Source organism: Perna viridis, chromosome 12 (genome assembly GCF_037379345.1).
Source record: "Perna viridis isolate PV_CMFRI_1.1 ecotype Kerala chromosome 12, ASM3737934v1, whole genome shotgun sequence".
NCBI classification, from domain to species: Eukaryota; Metazoa; Mollusca; class Bivalvia; order Mytilida; family Mytilidae; genus Perna; species Perna viridis.
Window position 1 is genome coordinate 25,146,854 of NC_142456.1, and position 22,099 is coordinate 25,168,952.

General features: G+C 32.2%; 1 protein-coding gene across 3 annotated transcripts in view; it reads right to left on the minus strand.

Moving 5' to 3' along the window:
- The window catches only part of LOC148601799 (endothelin-converting enzyme homolog), a 55,629-nt gene extending 37,082 nt beyond the window's left edge, over positions 1 to 18,547 (minus strand). The window contains exon 1 of one of the 3 annotated variants that reach the window (XM_088554360.1): positions 18,454 to 18,547. The gene's annotated coding sequence lies outside the window, so the exon portion shown is untranslated. The other 2 variants (XM_088554362.1, XM_088554361.1) reach the window with 2 other exon arrangements.
- Between the last annotated feature and the right edge of the window lie 3,552 nt (positions 18,548 to 22,099).

The window sequence follows — 22,099 nt, forward strand, 5'->3', positions numbered from 1 at the left end:
TTGTCTATAAAATCCAATAGGTCCAATGCTATATATGTTCCTGACATCATGTCAAAGACAAACGATTGCTAGAATTTCTGAAATGAAAGTTGCCAAAATGTCAAATGACTACAAAAAAACTCCAAAAGAATCATAGTGAAAATTTTTTCATCACTCTTGAAAGTTGAGATATCCTAAAATTTCAACATTATAACAAAGGAGCGGAGGCTCGTTTTTTGTGATGTTGAAATTAAATAACTTGAGTTGATATTTTGTGCTTTTCAATTTTCACCCATTACAAAACCTATAAGAATTAATACAAAATGTACCTCTGCCATCATCATATCCTTTAGATATATCTGTGTTGCTCTGGTGTGTGATAATCAAATGAATGTCATAAAGAAAATACGTGAAATGTATACCAATGCTAAATTAAGTAAATCATGAATGTAAAATGTGATTCATGGTTGAAAGCTAACTTATTTTTAATTTTAATATTTTGTTTTAAATGTAATGGTAAATAGAAATTACGTTAAAATGTGGCTTTCCTTATAACCCTGTCCTTAGGAGAACGACATTATAAAGAATGTACTGTAGAATTCAAAACTAATGGAGATAACTCTACAACTGGCAATTGAAATACAATAGGTATCAGTCTTGTATTACGTATTCCTGAGCGGGTGTACGTCAAAACATGGCGGCTAAAAAATATAGTGTGCTTCTTTTTGGCCTTTTCCTGTTTTTGTTTCTTGGCAAACGACTATCATTTTTCATCACAAGTACAGGGTAAATATCAATCTATGACACAAGAAGTTTTTTTTTGAAGAAAAAACAGTATTTTCATGAAAATTAATGCTTCAGAAAAGGGGTCTATTTTATGAACTAAAAATAAAAGTGAAAGTCCTGGTCCTGTCCTGGTATACCAAAGTTCTGCCGTTTTTTTTTTCTAAAATGGACCTAAAAATTATTTTGGACATTTCCTTAATTGAAAAACATGGTCTAGAGTTAGATTAATCCTGGTCTATTTCTTAAAAAATCATGAAAATTTAAGGTATACTATAAAAACCTATGGGGCAAAGAATACATGACTGAGATCAATAGAAGTACTGCTGGATTCTCATTGTAGATTATCTACTAAGAGCCGACAGATTGGAATTAATAATTATACATTACATCATATAGACCTTTAAAGCAACTTAATAACAAAAATAAAAATCTGTAGACTTTTTTGGGGTGTATCACATATAACAGAATTTGCATGCTTCTTACAAAGACTACTACTTACATAATTCACACCCATGAAGGATCAGATAACCAAACCTGATAGAACATTAAGACCAGTCTAAATAAAATATTTTTTCCTAAACAAAATTGTTTGTTCATGTAAATCTCATCTTAATTTGCATTTCTAAATTTCGTTTGCTGTAGTTTATAAATAACCACTGGTGATCTAAGCATAAAAAAATGATATATACATTATATTTTTTTAACAGATGGTGTTAATAGGTTTTACAAATCTCAAGGTGACTGCTACATGTATGTCAATTACAATTTTCAATCTTAATTGGCAATACTAATAAACAATTAATTTTAAGATTTACAATAGAACTTGGTTCCATGCATTAATAGTCCAGCCATGCACTTTTAAAATGGAACTTCTGTAAATTATGCAACATAAAAAGGCATACCTATATTCTACACTGTCCCCAATTCAGTTCAGATAAATATCCAAAATAACAGAAATCGACAAGAGTTTCAGAATCAGTAAATAGACAATGTATTAGAATCCAACAATTTTATCCAAGTTGACTATATCAATAAACAGAAGAAATAAAAAGAACATTTAAAAACCTTACAGCATTAAATACTTCTATATCACACTTAGAAGTGTCTACTTAACCCACTTTAAAGAGTCATACCGTCATACATTGTCAGTTTTCTCTTTCACAGTTTAATCACATCTAATTAATTTTATCAGTATGGAACCTAGAAAGTACGATCATATATAAATATATGTGTAGCAAAGCTCTAACTTAGCCATGAAATATGATATATGACTGGAGAATTGTTTCAACTTCCAATTGATGAGCAATTCAGCATCAAAACAAAAGGTAATTTGAACAATGGCCAATCCACAGCACAAGACATTAGAACCCATTTTTTTTTAGATTTTTTTTTTCTTTTCACCCAAAAATTGAGCACATATGAGCAAATAACATCCTGGAACCACCACCCCTTTTTCAGAAAATCTAAGAATTTAACCCCATTCAATATAAAACACAACCCTCACTTCCAGTTTCAACCCTTCTTCAATCCCAGGTTCATCCACCCCTGTCAAATGTTCAGGTGTAACTTTGAAACATAAAGGAAAAAGTTCACTGATCACTATTGTTTCCTCCGAAAAAAAATATAATTAAAGAGTTAGGTTCACCAATCACTATTATTGCCTCAAAACAATTTTGAGATAAAATTTATAACAGTTTAATACAATGAATTAATCAGCAAAAAAATTGAGTTGCTCAATAAGGCAGAATTCTAAATAAATCAAAATACATCTTGAACATACAGAATATCATCTACTTAGTTCTACTTATAAAATGAAGAAGAATATTGTTTGCCCTCACTTTCATATTGTATTCAAACTTTTGTGACACATCCTACTGTAATATCAGTATACCATATATAACGAATAGCCGGTAATTTTGGTGGGGTGTTAACTATGGCGTATTTTAGAGGTCTTTCTATAACCACTTAATAAAGTCAGCCAAATTCCAGTCTAGGCTTAAGTTCTATGTATATCACTTAGCATCTGCCAAAATCAGAAACATCAAAGTTATTCATATATACATTTTTGCCTCAAACTGGCAAAATTCTAGACCCACCAAAATAACACACAACATTGTACAAAAATCCATGTGTACTAATAATTTTTATCCTATTTGGGAACATCAAAAAGCATATACCCTGTGAAGTCAAACTAAATTAAAGCTTTCAAAATGGTGGTGACTCCTTCCATGCCAAGCAAATAGTATTGTTTTTGGGATAGAGTGATGACTGGATGTGTCCCAGATGCATGACATGCCCACCTAATTGGCTGTTGCAGATGGAGGGGAAGGAGCCAGGGAACCCAAGGACCCAGAAAATTTGAAAGGGGGAGGTCCAGAAAAAAGGGGTTCAGGCTATTATTTGCCTATTTTCGCAAAAGTTTAGCAGGATATTAACAAAATTTTCCAACAAGAGGGGAGTTCAGACCCCAAAATCCTCCTAAATCTTCCCCAATATCAATAATTGCATGATACTTGATAATAAGTTCACCATTATTATTGTTATAAAAGAGCAAACTTTAATCCTGCCTTATATATACACAATGTACATGAACATACAAAAATGTATATAGTATGCTTTGATAAATTTTAAACAAAATTTGCTGATCAACCATTAGAACTCATGAATAGACAGTCTCGAGAACTGATGATATACAAACATTTAACAGGTGCATTTATATTCCACCTTAAAAATAAAATTAACTACAGGGGTAGCCTGAACATGATGCATAAATGACTAAAACTCCACAGTTTCTCCATCAAGTTTATAACTGAAATAAAAGAGTTATTTTATGTACACAGAAGGGGTAAATTACAGACTTATTTTGAAATGGTGACGTGGTTCTTCATGTTAGGGGGCACCAGGAATCCACTCAGTGAATCTCCATTGTGAAAAGTAAAAAAATTAAAATTTATGTGGTCAGTAGTGCAGGGTTCTCATTAAGTTTTAAAGTAGTTGGAAGAAAATTAAAAGTAGGTGGCACCATTGAGGGCCCTCATTTACCAAAAGAAACCTACATTTTTTTTTTTCAACAAAATAGCCGGCGCCAATGTCAAAGTAGATGGCAATATTGCCGGTCACCGGCACTTATTGAGAATCATGTAGTAGTGTACTGTAAACATACTTAGGCCAAAAAATAGTATTGGTTCCTGCACCCACCAAGGATAATTAGGTTCTAGGTAGGTCCCTAAGTTAACTATTTTATTTTTTAAAGTACTCATATACTGAATTAATTTACATCGATCGTTTGAATTTTTATGCCTCCAAATACGCCTCAGACAATCGTCAAATTGAAAAAAAATATGGGATGAAAGGAAAGTAGGGGGATCAAAATCAATATCACAAGACCACAAAGTGACATGTGCACCATTCCTGAGAAATACATTATTGAAAAGCAACGTTCCATTTAAATATGTCATCTCCGGACTTTGGATTTCCTGATGCGGTTACCTAATTAAATTACACGATACAGTGGGTAATATATCAGGATGGTTTTGGGGGTTACTCCACCCTTTGGTAAATGTCTGGCAAAAAATGAGCAGCAAAAAATAACCAAAAACAGTGGATGCAGTCTCTGCCTGAAACCTCTTTCTTTATATAAATTTCTTGATCATAACTACTGCCTCATTTTTGTAAATACATGTATATGGACCAGCTAGGCCCAGCATTAATTCTTCCGATTGGTACTCAACATTCCTCTTTATATTTCATTTCTACGAAAGATGACTATGTATAATTTCGCTGGGGGTTTTTCTTTCTAGCTTAACATTGAATGGTTTATTATGTGTCTATAGCTAAGAATAAAGCATTTTATGGGGGCAACATATATATATCAACAGTGAATGATCGATTTATTCAGGGAAATGCATAGAAATAAACATGAAAGTTAGATTTTAATTGAATTGCTGTCAATACAAACCAAATTATTAGCTTATTTAGTCGAAGTAGAAGTTGTTTATTGGAGTACAAAACATGGAATAAATATGATGTACATGTATTAGAAATACCTATAAAGTGAACCTACATTTTTGTAACTACATGTATCTGCATTTAAACTTTAATGGGGTATGCCATTAGGACTATTTTCTTGCAGTAGTGTAAGATAATTGGAGATGGTAATAAACTTTAAAAATCTAAAGGCTCTCGTGACTGTTATATCAATTCTTCGATCTAAATTGATAAAAACATTTTACATTGATTTAAAGGGAAAACAATCTACACTTTAACAGTGCTTGAGCCAAAATTTTCATATAACATTTTGGGTAGACACAAAAAAATTGGGTAGGAAGAGTATCTTGTTTTTGTGAATAATTTATTTCACAAGTATGACAAAAAACACAAAGAAAATATCTGTGATTAAGTCTCTATCTATCTCCAAAATTCTAAATCCAGCAAAATTGATACAAACAAAAATATTTTGTTCCAGTATATTGATGTAACATTTGAATAAAAAAACTTGAATAAGATTAAAGATTTACATCAAGAAAACAAAGATATATTATGTATAAAAGTATAAACCACTTTGGCACAAAACACTTCCATGTACATCACAGTTAACGTCATATTTACATACATGTGGATAATTGATAAGATCAAACACATCCTCTAAAAGATTCTACTTTGAAAGTATCATTGTTCAAGGGGTATCAATTTTGTGGTTTTTGAGGGTTTGGTAAACCACACGATTTAGTTCTCAATGAAAAGGAAATTATCCACACATTTGTATGATAAAGTTGTTAGTTAAATTCTGGAATTCGAGAATCTATGGTACATACTTATGTTTTTCCACTAGACCACAAAAATTGGCAAACACAAATTAAATTACTACACTTCTAAAACTGATCAACTGATTTCTTAACTGCAAAACTACTGGAATCATATGATTTTTATTAGTCAAAAACAAGTCTTGCACAAATTTTAAAAGCAGTATACATTCAATTATTTATCAAAAATTTAACTGTTAGATTTGATCGAAATCATCATGAATGAGCACAATTGAAAAGTTTAATTAAGAACTATTCAGCCTATTACCCTACATAAAAAAATAGCTCTATATATTGAGTGAGGCTGAGGAGTTCAGATTGATATTTTGTGCATGTATATTACATTTCAATAAGGAAATTGTTTTCAATAACTTAAATCTGTAATGTGCAATAAATAAATAGCAGAGAAATATGAAAAGAAAAGTTTTCAGGTTAATTTTTATGCAAGTTGTTTAAACTACCTAATCCTCATTCTCTAATTGAACCCAAATAAAATTTAGTCAGACTAACACAGTTAACAATTCCGTGAATCATTTGCACAATAGAAAAAGAAGGGATATGGTGAAACGTTACAGATATACCAGGGTATTGGTACTAAATACAAAACAGTTAATACTTTCAGAGATCACATAAGAGAGAAGTTCTATGTGGACACTATATTAAATTTCACCTCTAAGACCTCATGGACACTGGAAAAAACTTGATTACTCCCCCTATATAAAGCCATAGAAATAGGGAACTCCAAAAGTCATTCAGATACAGTCTTTCCAAAGGTTTGTAGAAAAACAAAATCTGAGGTGCACAATGGAATCATGTAAAAATGAATCTTCAATTAACTTTTTTTTTACAGGAGTTGTGAATTAGAAGAATTTGGTTCCCCTCCCTTGATTAAATTGACAAATTCTATGTTAAGTATCATGAAATGCTAAAAAGTCATTCAGATGGAAAACAAAATAGATGCATGGTGGCATCATGTCTCAAGTGTCAAATGAGGGGAATCTGGGGGTATAATTAGGATATTAAGAATGAAAGCACATGGTGAACAAGCTCCCATATCCCATGCTTCAATATGTACATTTAAGGACAAGTAGGTTTAAGGTAGATCATACCTAATATTTCTAGTAGATAATGCAGCCTTATTAAAGCCAGTATTTAACTTCATTTTATATGGAATTTAAAGGGAATTTTCAATATTTCGCAAACTTCTAAAAAAACTGGTACATAAAATTCCTTATAACTTTCTGTAAAGAACACTTAACTGACATTCTTTCATATTTCAAAGCAAATATTAGGGGTCACTGAACTCTTTTTCTTGCAATATTAAAAAAATTAAAATTCCCCGTTACATTTTCCTAACAATTATCTCCCCTTGAAAAAAACATTTTAAAAATAATGTTTTCATTTTTACCATTCTAATTTTTATGTCAAAAATCATTTCAAACACTATTAGTTTATAGAAAATATATATGTTTGTATGATTCTGCAAGATGACAGAAAAGAATGCTCAATGTAACAGCTATGATCTATCCTAATGTTGGATAAATCTAAAACCTTTCAACATAAATACATGTACTGTGAAAGTATCAATTTCATGGATTTCATGCATAGGCCAAACCAAGAATTTTAGTTCCCAACAAAAAGGAGATTTCAATCGATGTGTATACAGAAAACCTCAAAACCACAAATTTAAGAATCCATGAACTTGTGTTTCCAAAAACTGGTACCCATGAATTAAAGTACTTTCACAGTATATCAAAATAACCAAATGATGAATCTGAGCATTGTAACCTGCATTAATAAACTGCTAATATGAATAATTTTTAAGTAACATTCCTACCAAATTTAGTAACAATTCTGTTACAAATAAGTTAAGCTTCTGGGTACGTCAATAAAACAACCAATCAAGCAGTCAAATACAAGTACCTGGTAAAAGAAATTTCATTTTATGGGAAAAATTTATCAAAAAACGTACTAATATCCATCTTGACAGATATGAAAGTAGACTATATTAAATGATTTCATAAGCTCTTTTAAGACTTTGGTCCCAGTGAGTAAACACTAACAAAAAAGGTACCGTATTAAGAAGATATCAAGTTTGCATAAGTAACAAGGTTGACTGAGAGAAAAAAAAACTACTTTATACTCCTACAATCAATAAACTACCACAAAACCCAGGAAAATAGTCATAACAGCATTACAAAATATCATCAAAAGCTTTAAAACGGCTTGACACATAGAAGAGGATAACACTGCCTGTAAGTTCCTGTTGATTTTAAGTAAAGAATAGAATACCAATAAGTCAATAGTAAAATAAACACAGCATGACATTGTCTTATCAAGTAAAGACTTCATTAAATCTTAGACATGCTTTTGGGGGATCGATAACTTTAATGATATTCAATTACAGCACTCCAGGAAGACCTGGCTGTAATAGTGGGATTTCATAGAAAGACTTGTAAACAGTGTAGTGATGGAATCTGTCACTTTTGATTTCATACATGTACATGGTAGATTGCTTTACTGCAACTAAAGGCCTAAAACACACCCTCAAGTAAACTCTTAAAGGCCCTGACAACAAAAGTAATGACCTTCAAAAGTAATAAAATGCATGGTAACAGAGCAATGACCTTCAAAATAAACTAAAATGTAAAATAACGACACAAAGACACATCAATGACCAACATTATCAAACACTATTGACATTAGGGCAAAATTATTCATTTCTAACCAGCACCATACTGCAATTAAGTGCAGCAGACAATTTGGAAATAGTGGACAAACATTCAAAATTGACAAAATTAGATTAAGGCAATGAAAAATCACCATAAAACAGGTATCAACAATTTACTGAAAATCTTGAACTTGACACCACAAAGCCATAAATCAGATATGATTTCAGAAAGTAATACAAATGTATAACCAAACAAAGGTACAAAGTTATAAATAACCAACCTCTGAATCATGAATGAGGGCATGAAATCATACAAGGAAGGTCACCATTCCCACCTTGATACATGTATATACATGTATTACGAATTCTTGTTTTTATTGTATGCATTAATGACAGGAGAACCAAGACTTGATTGCCTCAAGCAAATCTCTTCCCACACACATGAATAATTTACAAATCATCTCAGGTTATTTAATTCATTTACATGTATATGTAAGTGTTCCAACGGCCTTTTATGTATATATAATATAAAACAATGGCCCGAATAAAATTACAAAAATCATCCTTTTCAATCTCATGGAACAGTTAGTCCATTTGTTATATTTCCACGGAGATATCTGTAACATGACAGAATACTTCAGATATTTCCATAGAATCACATTATAGTCAATCTTGTCAGTTCTAAATGATAATGTAGCTTGATTGGAGATGACATACTCCTACTTCATGGCATCAAGGTAGCAATCAGGAAGCAATTGCCTGTGTGAACAACAGGGCTGTTATAGTGGACATCAAAAACAAGGCCAAAGAATGAAATATTTGGTTTATCCCTTTCTAAGCCAATGCACATGACTGGGTGGTGAGCAAATTTCTGTGAGAGGTTTCCCATCATTTTTTACATCTCTAAGTTTTCAACAGATTTCACAGGAGAAACCAGTGCTCCTTCAGCTTAACCTTGTTTTTTTTAACTTTTTTCTCCACTCTCTATAGTAAAATTTTTATTTTAACATGCCCACTACAGATCACATGTTAAAAAAATCTAACCATTACCATCATGAGATGTTCATTGTATTCAATTAAACACAAAGAACATAAAACATTCCACACCTTAGATTTTAATTCTCAATACTCACATTTTGTTTTAAATAAGAAATTAACAACAATTCTTTGGGTCAATTTGGCTCACTTTTAAACAATCTTTTTTTTTCAAAATGAAAAGAGACTAGATTTGTTTAAGTTAATAGCAGAAAGTATTAGATTTGAGTTTTGTTGTGTTTATGTGTCTCAAATGTGATACTTTCTGTTCTTTATTTAAACAAACTGAGATTGTGTTCATTTTGGAAAAAAAAGATTGTTTAAAAGTGGCCCTTCACCTTTTTTGTGGAGTATATATAGGGGTAGTCCATATATATAACTTGGTACATTTTGAGTTAAATAAAAGAGTCTTCTTTTTTACTGCATGTATATGGTACTCCAGCAAAGCTAGAGGTTGTCTGGCAAGATATTTTCTGAATTCAATGTGCCATCCGTGGAGTATGGAGGAGTGGAATACCAACTTCTTACATTGTGAGAGTATAATTGTGTAATATTTCTTCAAAAGTAGCCCGTTTCAAAAGGGGGAGGGTTGTGATGTCCCCCAAGTTCTTTAACCCTGTCACATTTTTTTGCAACTGTCCCACATCATGAATTTCTGACCTCCGTATGTCACATTTCGTTTTCACTTTCAGTTTACATTTATGTTGCTGGAGTACATAGAGGCAACTATTCCTCTGTTACTATGTATAATTATGTTTTGGGGCCAGCTACAGCCTGCCCAGTGATTTTAGGGTTTCCTGGTCATTCATTGCAGACCCATGGGTGGCCGTGAGCTGACTTTTTCATCCAGATGGGGTTGTTGTATCATATTTACCATTTTTATTCTACTTTGATATATTTACCATATTCATTCTACTTATATTCTACATCATCATACATGTACATGTATGCTTGTTATTGCGACTTCCAACAAGAAAAAAATTGCCAAACAAATCCATAAAGTACAAAATATAATCATGTGGCCTAACCTTGAATGGTAACGGTAGGTAACCACTGATCAATAATCAGAATGATCTAATGCAATCAGTCTGATAGAGACAGTTCATAAACACGCGATGAAAATTTGTCAAAATCTAATTTTGGTTTACTGACAAATGTATGGTATTAAATAACAATAACTGTCACTCTGAACTGTTTATTCTGCTTTCTTTTTTTTTTCACCTCGACTGCAGTATTTATGGTAAACTTGCATTTCGTACAAGCTGTATACGTAAATTTAATACTGGCTTCTATTTGTTGATAAGTAGATAACAAATTTAAGATATTCATTGGTCTAATTTCAGCATGTACACATGAAGTAAAACTAAGGAAGCCATAGCTACAAACCTAATCTGTGGTAGATTCTAAAGGGTCAGTGTACATGTACATTTTCTTAATTCTTTTTTTACTTATCAGTATATCCAATTTTTTTCGATTATTCTAATATACACAGTGTATTTTTTTTTATTAATTTTGCCAGCGCCATTCTAATCCTAGATCTGTTCCTGCTTGTACATGTACAAGAAATATAAATGTAGTCTTTTAGGCTAAAAAAATTAGTTTGTTTCCCCTTACTGTTTATTGCCATTCTCTGACAAGATTTAAAAAAAAAATTCAAAGCAACATCTACCACTTATATTTAATCATGATTTTTACAGCATCATATGAACTTAAAGGAGGTGGGGGGGGAGGGGAAATTTTTCCTTCTTAGCTAGGGTCTGGTAAGGAGAAACAAACATTATTTAAATGTGGCCTAATTTACTGGTACACATGTACTCTATAAACAAAACCAATCTGATTAATACATTATTAAAGCCATTTTTTATCAACTAAGATTAATGGGGTGTATTATTACAGCCATTTTTTTATCAATATAGGTCATCAAGACAAACTTGTAATTCATGCAAATTGATATTAACAAATATAAACAAAATGACAAACTTACTTTCATTTTATACTAACAGAAAGTACATCACTATAGATAATTTGAGTAGAGCTACATGTACATGCACTACAGGTGCTATTCCTACCTCCAAATACCCCCTGGTTCTACCAATGAGTGGTATTGCATGGTCCAAATATAAATAAACCATGTACATTTGTACGTGTTTATAATGTTGGATCACAGAAAGGTTCTGGGGATTGGATTCCCCATTTTGTTAGAAACTTATGTTAATGTCATATAAATATTAGCAAATAATAGCCTGGAATCCTACCCCCCCCCCCAACTTCCCCCATTTTCAAAATATCTTGATCCAGCCCTTTAATTTCCCTTCCATTGAACCAGTTTTTTATGTGTTATATTTAAATGTAAAACAGTTGGTATAAATGGAGACCAACCACGGACTTCACATATATACATGTATATAGTGAACAAATCTAGATGCTTTAAATAAGAATATAATGGATTAATGTACAACATGTACAATAATAAATAGAGCAACTTCATCAAGTTAGCTTGAGAATTCACATATTGCTAATAGCTTTTACATTGAGGAGGTAGACCTAGGGCAAGGGACATAACTCTTAAAATCAGTGATATGTTTGTTTCATATTCAATTTCACCAAAGTCTATCAAGCTTTCATTGAAACAGAATGAAATCAGTCAAAGTTACTATGACGCTTATAAGAAATTGGTGTAAAATGCTGAATACAAAATGTTCCAATGATTTGTAAGAGTTGTGTCTCTTACCCTAGGTCAACTTCCATGATACACTTCATCTACAATAACCTGTTTTAGCAGTAGAATTTAGCTATATTCATAACCAAATGCTAGTAGAGCTTGCATGTGGCAAATATAATATTGAAGAAGGCTCATTTAAAATAATACAGCACATAGCTATATATTAATATTAGCATTTATTTCTATGTGTAACAGTAGAGTGGCTACTAGAAATTGTAATTTTGTTGCTTTTGCCAACGCCATGAGAATTTTTCTCGCAGATTCTGATAGAACAAATGTGACAGTGTAAGATCAGCAGATATTCGACCATTCATTACTGTTATTTCACAAATAAATCAATCTAACAATCAAAGAATGATTGAAAAACCAATGTACTGTAGAATTAAATAAGAGTGGCAATAAACGCTTTACATATATAGAAATCGTTAACCCTTACCTTATTGGGATAGTGACATTCTGAGAGTATTGATTGCTGCCCAAACAACAGCTAAACATGAAGATTTTAATATTACATGAAGGAATAGGGAAACGCATGCACTTTTTTGGCCAATAATTTTTAAAAAGCAAATTTACAATATTATATGAAGGAATATGGAGATGAATGCACTTTTTTGGCAAATAATTTTAATAAAGCAAATTTACAATACGATATGAAGGAATGTGGAGAAGTATGCCATTGCTTGACCAATAGTTTTAATGAAGAAAATTTTCAATATTATATAAATCAGAGGGAATAATGATAGAATAGTTATTTGGAAAGGGTGAATAACAAAAATATTATCACGAGTGCCGAAGAGCGCCTTGATTTAACAAGTGTTTTGCACACAAGTTAAATCCTAATGCATTCTTGGCACAAGTGATCATACTTGGTTACACACAATAAACAACTGATTATTCTATTCGTTATTTAGATTTTCTCCATTATTGGTTGCTTCATGTATTTTCAACATAAATTTTTTATTTTTTGAATGGTGGATTGATATTCATGTTGTGATGTTTTGTCTGGAGAAAGTCCAAGAGTGAAATAACCGAATTCATTTCAGTGTGAATTATTGAATATTTTGTAAATTACTGTTATCTACAAATGTATATAATAAGGAGACTTACACATATGCCTATATTTGGCTTAAGCCAATCTAAGTTTTAACGAAAGCAAATATTGACTATTACATGAAGGAATGAGGATGCTAATGCAGTAATTTATTGAGTATAAAACTGTATTAATGCATCCAACATTTTGGTTTGTGCATTAGTGTAGCCACTCGCTAAAAAATTCACACAGAGTTGTGAAAATTTAGTGAATTGCTTACAAAATCATATAAATTCAAGGAAAAATATGTACATATACATGTATATAGAGGCATTAACTCAAGGTTAATACAACAGGCTCCAAGTTTTCTTTAAAAAAAAAACCTGTGGGCAAAGACATTGAGCTAATGTTCCTACCCCTTATATCAAAAAAGAACCTTGACCTGTTTCAAATACAAATGTACCTACAAATGTACATGTTCATGACCAAAATTTTGCGTTTCACTACTCCTTTCACAAAAAAAGAAAAAGAAACGCGTCAAAATCAGCAATTTAACAGCTCTATTAGTTAATTACGTAACCATGACAAATCATGATACATTAATTGACTCTTCACGAACATAATTTGAGATTTGATTATCAGATTGATTAATGTGAGAATTTTCTTTACAATGTAGTAATGAAATGAATATTGTGATTGTATCTTCAAAGTTCACATGTACTTGTGGGGCAGGAAAATGGGATCACATGGTTACTTTTGATTTCATGTTTGTTTGCTGAGGGTATGTTGATAATAAAGTTGATTCATTGCTAGAATTATCTCTATCTGATTTGATAGCGATAGTATTGAAAAAATAAAGGCTACTATTGAAATTAAATATGAAAGTGACGTTAGCATCCAGTTAGAAAATTCAATGGATTAGTGTTTAGAAATGTTTTGATAAGATTTTTACATTTGATTAATCATTAAAACATCATTATTATAAGAACTTACAAAAATCACAAGTTTTACAATTACTTTGAAAATTTAATTTTAATTTCAGTTTCTTCACCATTTTTGTCACATATAATCAATTTATTTTACATGCATGTACAGTGAAACCAAACCCTGAATAAACTAACACCAAGTCAGTCTGAGGTTTTCTTGGCTTTAGACCATTAAGGGTCCATTTATTGGGAGCCTATGGAAATATTCAGGATTTCAATGGGGCATTTGACAAAAAGATGGGCCAGAAATCTCTTAATACTGTCATAAGGGACAAATAAATGGTATATTTTTGTTGCCTTTTCAAGGCGCAAAGCCAAATAAATGACCAGTTTAATTCTATCTCAACATATTTTGCTGCAAAATTGAAAGAGCCCATCCCAGGATAATCCCTGCAGTCTAAACCCAGACACTTTAAAAGTCCTTTTTTATCAGTTTTATGCATTTTGAAAATGTATAAACCAAACAACTGTCTTAACTGATTACAGATTTCACAAAAACTTTTTTTCTGATGTCGGACATAGGACTGACAATGGCAAATGTTTTGTCAGTCCCTCTGAAAATTTGCTGGTCCCATGTAATCAGACTCCACAAAACCTTTTTAACCGCTGTCAGTCAAGGGACCAGCACAAGAGGTTGAAATGCTGGTCCTACCCAAATTTTACCTGTCAGGACCGGCATGACCGACGATTTTCACAAACTCTGTGATCAACAAGAGATTTGGTTTAATGTAATTGATTTAAGATTTTATCCTTTTCCTGGGATTAATCTTCCATTGTGCAAGTAGACTACAGTGTTCATGGTCACATCTCTGCCCATCCTCTTTCCCCTATTCACATTTCAAAAACAAAATGACCTTGAACTTTGCAACTAGTCAGTAGTGACCTTAATATTGATAGATTGTCTTCTTTATCACTCAAGCTACATGTACATGTGCTATTAGAGTGCAAGTTCTATTCACACTGATCAAGGGAAACCATTTGAAGAAAGATATAAACAAATGGTTGAATTTTTATGGCTCCTTATTTTGTGAGAGGCCATGGACAATAAAATGATGTAGTCAACTGGTTTACTAAGTAAAAATTAAATCATAAAGAATAAAAAAATCAATTTATGATTTAAGGTATGAAAGATGTTCTTAAATTCTACATGTAGAATAAACAAAATGGAATTCCTTCTAATACACATGTACTAATAATGAGATACCAAAACTACATGTACATTCAAAATTTCATTCATGTAACTTACATGTATACTGACGTAATATAATCGGGTTTGTAAATCTCATTATAGTTTCAGTTTCCCTTCCGGAATATCCAATGCAGAACATACAATCAAACTACTCAGTCATTTCCCCTACACTAAAAAATAACCTCGGATGCAGAAAGGAGAATTTCTTCTTGAAAAATTTGCTGGAATTGTAGTTATATGTGACTCAAAGTAGTTTGATTAGATATCACTAGAAATAAAGAACAATAACTCAGTCAAAAATTTTGGCACAAAGCAAGGAGCTAGGTAAAAAAAGTAATAGCAAAAATTTCAACCAGTAAAATTATAATTTTAGAATCGGATCGGTCAAAATTCCAGACAGATTCTTCCGCCTAGTGCCTCCAAGGTTTTTCTTCGGTGTAACTAGAAAGGCTGAGGACTTCCGATTGGCAGAACGTATTGAAATCTAAAGACCGGTCTGCATTTTATTGTTTACTTCCTGGAAATCGAAACACTGCATTACAATGCAAAATCTTCTATTTTACATGCTTTCCTTTAACATTTTAATCCTGTATAACTTGATATTTGTCAATTTTTATCAGTATTTTTACACAAATGAAAAAGATATTATGCCTTTAATACTGAACTCAGTGTTATGTTAAAGACTAATCTCCATGCATTTGAATGGTAAACAAGAACCCATTCTCATGAAACCAGAGAGTCCATGATGAAATTTATATACCCTATAATGGTCTTGTTAATCATCATTAGTGGATGATGTACGTGTAATAATGTTTTCAACAACTTCAGGAGGAAGACCTACTACAAGAGACATAACTCTTACAAATCATTGGAACGTTTGTGTAAAGCATTTTACACCAATCTCATCTAAGCATCTAAGTAACTTGGATTTATTTCATTCTATTTCAAATGAAAGCTTGATAGGCTTTGATGAAATTGAATATGATGCAAACATATCACTGATTTCAAGAGTTTACCCCAGGTCTTCTTCCTTTAATTGAATTGCACAAGGTCCAAGTCATCATTTTTTCCCCTTTACAAAAAATTAATCACTAACCTAAAGCAACTTTCAATAGACTCTACAAGTAGGTTCACGCAGATTATAGCCTATAGGGGCAACTCAGTACTGGCATTAGATACGAAAAAAGATTATGCATATTGGTACATTGCATACCACCAAATTTTATCCATATACAAAAAGGTTTTTTCAATTCTTACACAAAGAGCAGGTGCTTAAAAATCCATCTTTAATGTACTTGTAATGATGATGTACAAGTATCTTGTTACTTGTATACATGTACATGTACCTATCAAATTAACTAGTCAGTATAAATACCTGAAATAAACAATATGTATGTATTTGTGGCTGTCAAAATGTACATGCACATTGTAAAAGGAATTTAATTCAGTCAGGGTACATGTAACTATAATTTATTGCTACATTATACATTTTGGACTATATGGAAGGATTTAAAAGTAAGGGTTTTAACAACAAACATGTAACAACAATAAATTGTGTAATACACATAAAGTATAATGGTACTTGTACAAAATGTATGTGTACATGTATAAAAAAAACAACACAAACATGTATGTACATCGTATACCTTATAAACAACACATATGTACCTTATAATTATCCATCCTCATGCCAATCATGACTATTGTAAAATTTAAATTGTAGATATAATTATTATTGACATTGTAGTTAAAATTATTTTCAAGTTAAAGAAGAAACAGAAACGATCTACACATTTGTACATAAAAACAAACTAAGACACTGAATACATGTATATTTGTACATGTATAAAACCAGCTAAGCTAGAATTGAATCAGGGTATGGCTTTAAGAATTGTCAAGCTACATGTACATTTTGTAGCTGCCCAGAGCAAATTAATCTACCTCCTGGAACAACAATATTATATGTACATGTACTTGTCTGAAGGGTACCCTCAATTCAATGCAGTGAGGTACTACATGTAAATTGTAAATGTACATTTTTGTATATACAAATGTACATGTAATAATCGTTACACATTAATCCTTCCACCACAATACACTTTGCACAGAAATAATTTTAAACCAAACAAACCTTAATTACATGTATTAGATCCTAAAAAATAGGTTAGATAAAATTCAGACTATCTGCATATGTAAAATATCATATTAATAAATATACTCAAAACATGTCTGTATAAACAAAAGTAATTTTGAACGTTTTATCTTCTGTGTTCAAAAGAGTCCACTATCTTTGCTTACAATAAATGTATTTTAACCAGATGGAAAATATGAGTCAATATTCTCTATGTGGGAAAGTTCAAATCTACACTTCAAAACAGGAAATCTTTGACTGTTTACACTTCCTTCGGCTTACATTACAACCAAGAAAAAACTGCTATGACTACATGTTTTCTGCCTGGTGTAATAAACACACCTGTCACTGTATACCAGGTGGTCACAGGTGTGTGAACAGTACCTGTTACATAGTAATTATCAATGTAATTAACAACTGGATGGTCATACACAGGCCCTTAGATAGAACTTTTTAGGGTGTTTTGGAGGGGGTTATTTGGACAAAATTTAATTGTGCTTAACAAATACAAAGATCATTTAAAAGATTTCTTAAAACTGTTTTGCTTCAAAGAGGGGATTCTTCATAACCTCCAAACCCCTTGCTAATGGGTATGATACATTTACAAGAAGACCATCATCACTTAACATACATGTACATGTACACTACTTTATAAAATATGTGTATATGAATAAGATGTCTGAAGGTGTGCAGTCATCCAAGGAGTCAGACAAGAGATGTGTAGTGTCCCTGTCATGCAGAGAACTTTTGTTTTTTTTTAAATAGGATTTAAAATTTTTAACTATCACTTGTATTGGATGCCATTTATTTTATTATATGTTATCTAAAAACATTTTTCAAAATTAAATCGAAAAAAATGGAAGTTGAAATTAATCCATTCTGTCCAACGCATCACCAACTGAAATTAAATAACTTTTGAATTTAAACAATTTATTAAAATAGCGTGATATTTCCCTATAATAATAGATAAAGGACGTGCTGACATTTGTTGAGGATGTTGAACTGCGGTCAGTGACCGAAGAACATGGATAAATATCACAAATTTAATCATTGAAATATGATTGTAAGACGGTTTTGATCAGATATTTTCTGTAAAGTATTAAAATTTACATATCAACTTACTTTGCCCTGCCAATTACAGCAAAACAGGGTTAACTTCGCTGGTTTCCAACTTCATTTATTTACATGTAGCGCCATGTTAATTTATGACATTTCTAATTTTTGTTGCATATCGGTACATGAATCGATGAAATTCCGGAAAATTCTTACGGTAAAGTTATTTTTTAATGACTCTCATAACATTGTAATGCATATGTTTTAATTCATGTAAATAAGGCCACAGTTTTTTATTTGTAAGTTGCAGATTTTTGACTTACGAAATTGGATTGGTCGGTCAAAAATAATAAAATGAATGACATGCAGAAATGGTCTATTCCAAAAAATAATCACTACACCCTATGGAAGAGGCACACACTCGTAAAAAAAAAATCCATGATTTTTTTTTCAATCCATCAAGATAAAAAAATCTGAAACATCCAGATACAACAATGGAAAATAGCATATTCATGTGCATTGAACAAAAATACATGGACATATTTCACCGAACCAAGAAAATATAGCCTGAACAGACGATAGAGGAAGAGAAAGCTATGGTGGTTCTTACAGTGCAGATGAATACACTATAACGACCCCGAGTTCATGAAGACGACCATTAAAAAAAACTTCATAGCGTCGTTTTGTAGCTACATAAACCAGAAGAATATGGGCTGGCATACCCCCTTCCCACAGAGGATTTTGTAGACCCACATGTATATAGCATTCATCATTGATATATTTGACATACAATTCTGCCTGTTTGCTAAAAATAAAAAGCAGCGAGCTCAGGATTTTAAAAATTAGTGAAAGACGTGACGTGAAAATTGAATTTGGTAAAAACCGAGTTTTTGAATAAAGAAAATACGGATTAAAAAAATGTAAGATACAATTTCAGTTGAGTTTTCAAGCTTAGGAATCTGACACGGTGTCTGGTTCATAGTTTTTAATGAAAGAATTAAAGCAAAAAAAGTAAAACGTACAGTATTCCTAAAAAAAAATCTCGAATTGTAGCTCATTGCGGGACAGTATGTACCGGCAACCCCTCAAAATGTTTTAGCAAGCTGACAATCGTGGTACTTACATATTTGCTAAAATAGAACCGCAGCTTTAAACTTCTAATGAAGGTTGAATTAATGACTGACCCCTCCCCTTATTTCAGAAAATATAAGTGTATCTTATATATGAAAGTATCGACCACGAAGTGGTATCGACTTATTGTTTAAACTTCGTTTTTATTTTTATTATTTTGGCGTCATTCTTCGTCTTGATTCTTATCAATAAACTTTTCCGGACACAGTATTAGAAACCATATGGCTGATTCTTATGAAACTCTGCACGCATATCCGTTACCATCTGAAATTGCACCTCTGGTTTAACAAACTGCAAAAAAGGCAGCCATATTGAAATATAGGAAAAGGGAACATCTTGAAAACCTAGGTGAACAGAAACTTGAAATTTGTTAAAGTGGTAGAGTATGCCATGTTGAAAAATATTGTGCAAAAATACCGGAAACGCTAGGCCGTGGCAACCTTTCCCCCAAAATTTCAAAATGGTCCTATTTGGATGAACTTTTTTTTTTCGGCTGAAAATGATTAACCCGAATCCGAAATTTGGGGTTTCGAGCCCATTCGAAAGACACCATTGACATGGATACCAATTTTCCAACAAAAAATTCAAAATGCTACGATTTAGCTCAAGTTTGTTTTAAGAGCGAACATAATGTGCCGATTCTAAATTTTGAGCTTTCGGAGCAATATGCTGACGGAAGGTGACTTGCTTCACATTTTGCGGAACATAAACTTTAATTATGTTTATCACGATAAGACCCCACAACTCATTTCGGTACGTATGATTATTGAATTATAAATGTTAAAAGATCTAATGGTTTTTGTTAGGAAAAAATTATGCTAGAAATTTATAGGATTGCAGACTTAAATTATTAATCAAGGGAACCAAGATTCTAGCGGAAATCAAAAGAATGTAATCCAAGGACAAACACCAGACATGGAAAACAGACACACACAACAAATAACAGACATTGACCAAAGTAATATGTACAAAGTAACAAAAGTAAATGAGTATCTCGGACTCCACCAAAAACTGGGAGCATGGACCAGATGCACATGTACGGTAAGGGTATTCTGCTTTTGCAGAAACACCCGCCGAGTTACTTATAAAAAGTCACGTCCTGGGTGGACGAAAAGGAAAGGAAAACTATGACACACCGAAAAGGCAGATGGATATGCATACCATAACATTCCACGAGTTCATGATGAAGACCATAAAACTACTGTAGTGATGAATTCAATCTTCTAGCAACATAACCCTGTTCCAGAATTCTTATTGTAAGAAGTATAGCGCGATACAAAAATCGGCGTAGTTACGGCAAGCTCAAGCATAGCGTATGATTTGTGATGTGAAAACTATACGCAGGTGCTGAAGGGATTTTGCTACAGGTGGAAGGAAAGTTGAAATATGGGATGAAAAGTCATCGTGTCAAGTTGTCGTATAGTTTTGTCAATAGTTTTTCTTTACCATCGATTTCTAAGTGTAGGTCAAGATATGAGGTTGACTTCACAATATGTCTGTAATATCTTTTAATTATCTCAAGTTCTTTTGGGTAGATTAAGTATAATATCAAATTCCTCTTTAGTTAATTTGTGCATATTAAAGTGTATTTTTATCAATATAGATCGAAGATCAGAATTGATATAGCAGTCGCCAGAGCCTTTGTACAATGTATTTGTGAAGCCTGGTAGCATCTGCAATTATCTTTCCATACCGCAAGAAAATAGTTCCATCCGCATACCCCATTAAGGTTCAAATGCAGATAGTTAAGTTCACGTTGTAGGTATCTCTAATATATCAAATTTGATATATGTTATTTACGCCAATAAACACATCCAATAAACAACTTTTACTGCAAACTAAATATGCTGATTAATTTGGCACCCAATTAAAAATAGTTCAGACCTCTATCCTCTTATCAGTACCTGTTTATTTCTATGCATTTACCCGTATAAACCAGTCGTTCAGTGTCGATATCTTCAAGTTGACTATTTACTTTCAGACGCATAATAAACCATTTGATGCTTAGCTAGAAATGAAAACCCTGCAAGATTATAAGTAGTCATCAATCATAGAATTGAAATATAGAGCGAAATGCTGAGTACCAATTACGGGGCGCCGAATGGGATACTTGTGGTTTTGTACGCAAAATTCAATTTCATACAGAAAAAAGTGAATTTTGTTCAACAAAAATGAGTTCAGATGAACAAAATTTATAACACGGAGACCCGCGGTTATTATATCCAATGAGAGGCCGTATTACAAAATCGTAATGAGAGAATTTATTTGCATACCCAAAGGCTTCTGTAAACTATTTAGCACAAAAAAAAATAAATTTTGTGACACAAAATTGATTTTGATTACAGAGACATCAAGTCCCATTAGCCACCCGTACCAATTGGAGGAGCTGTCTCCATACACCTCGTGCAAGCCCTGGCGGGTAAAAAAGAACAGTGGTTCCGATCAAGAAACTTGTATATGGAAAGGGTTTCAATTATTTTCCGCTCTTCTTAATTTTGGCCATTTTCTTTACAAAAGTATCGTGTATTTTTATAACGGTTACCTCCTCGTGACATCGGAAGCCCGGAGATGACAAATAAAAATG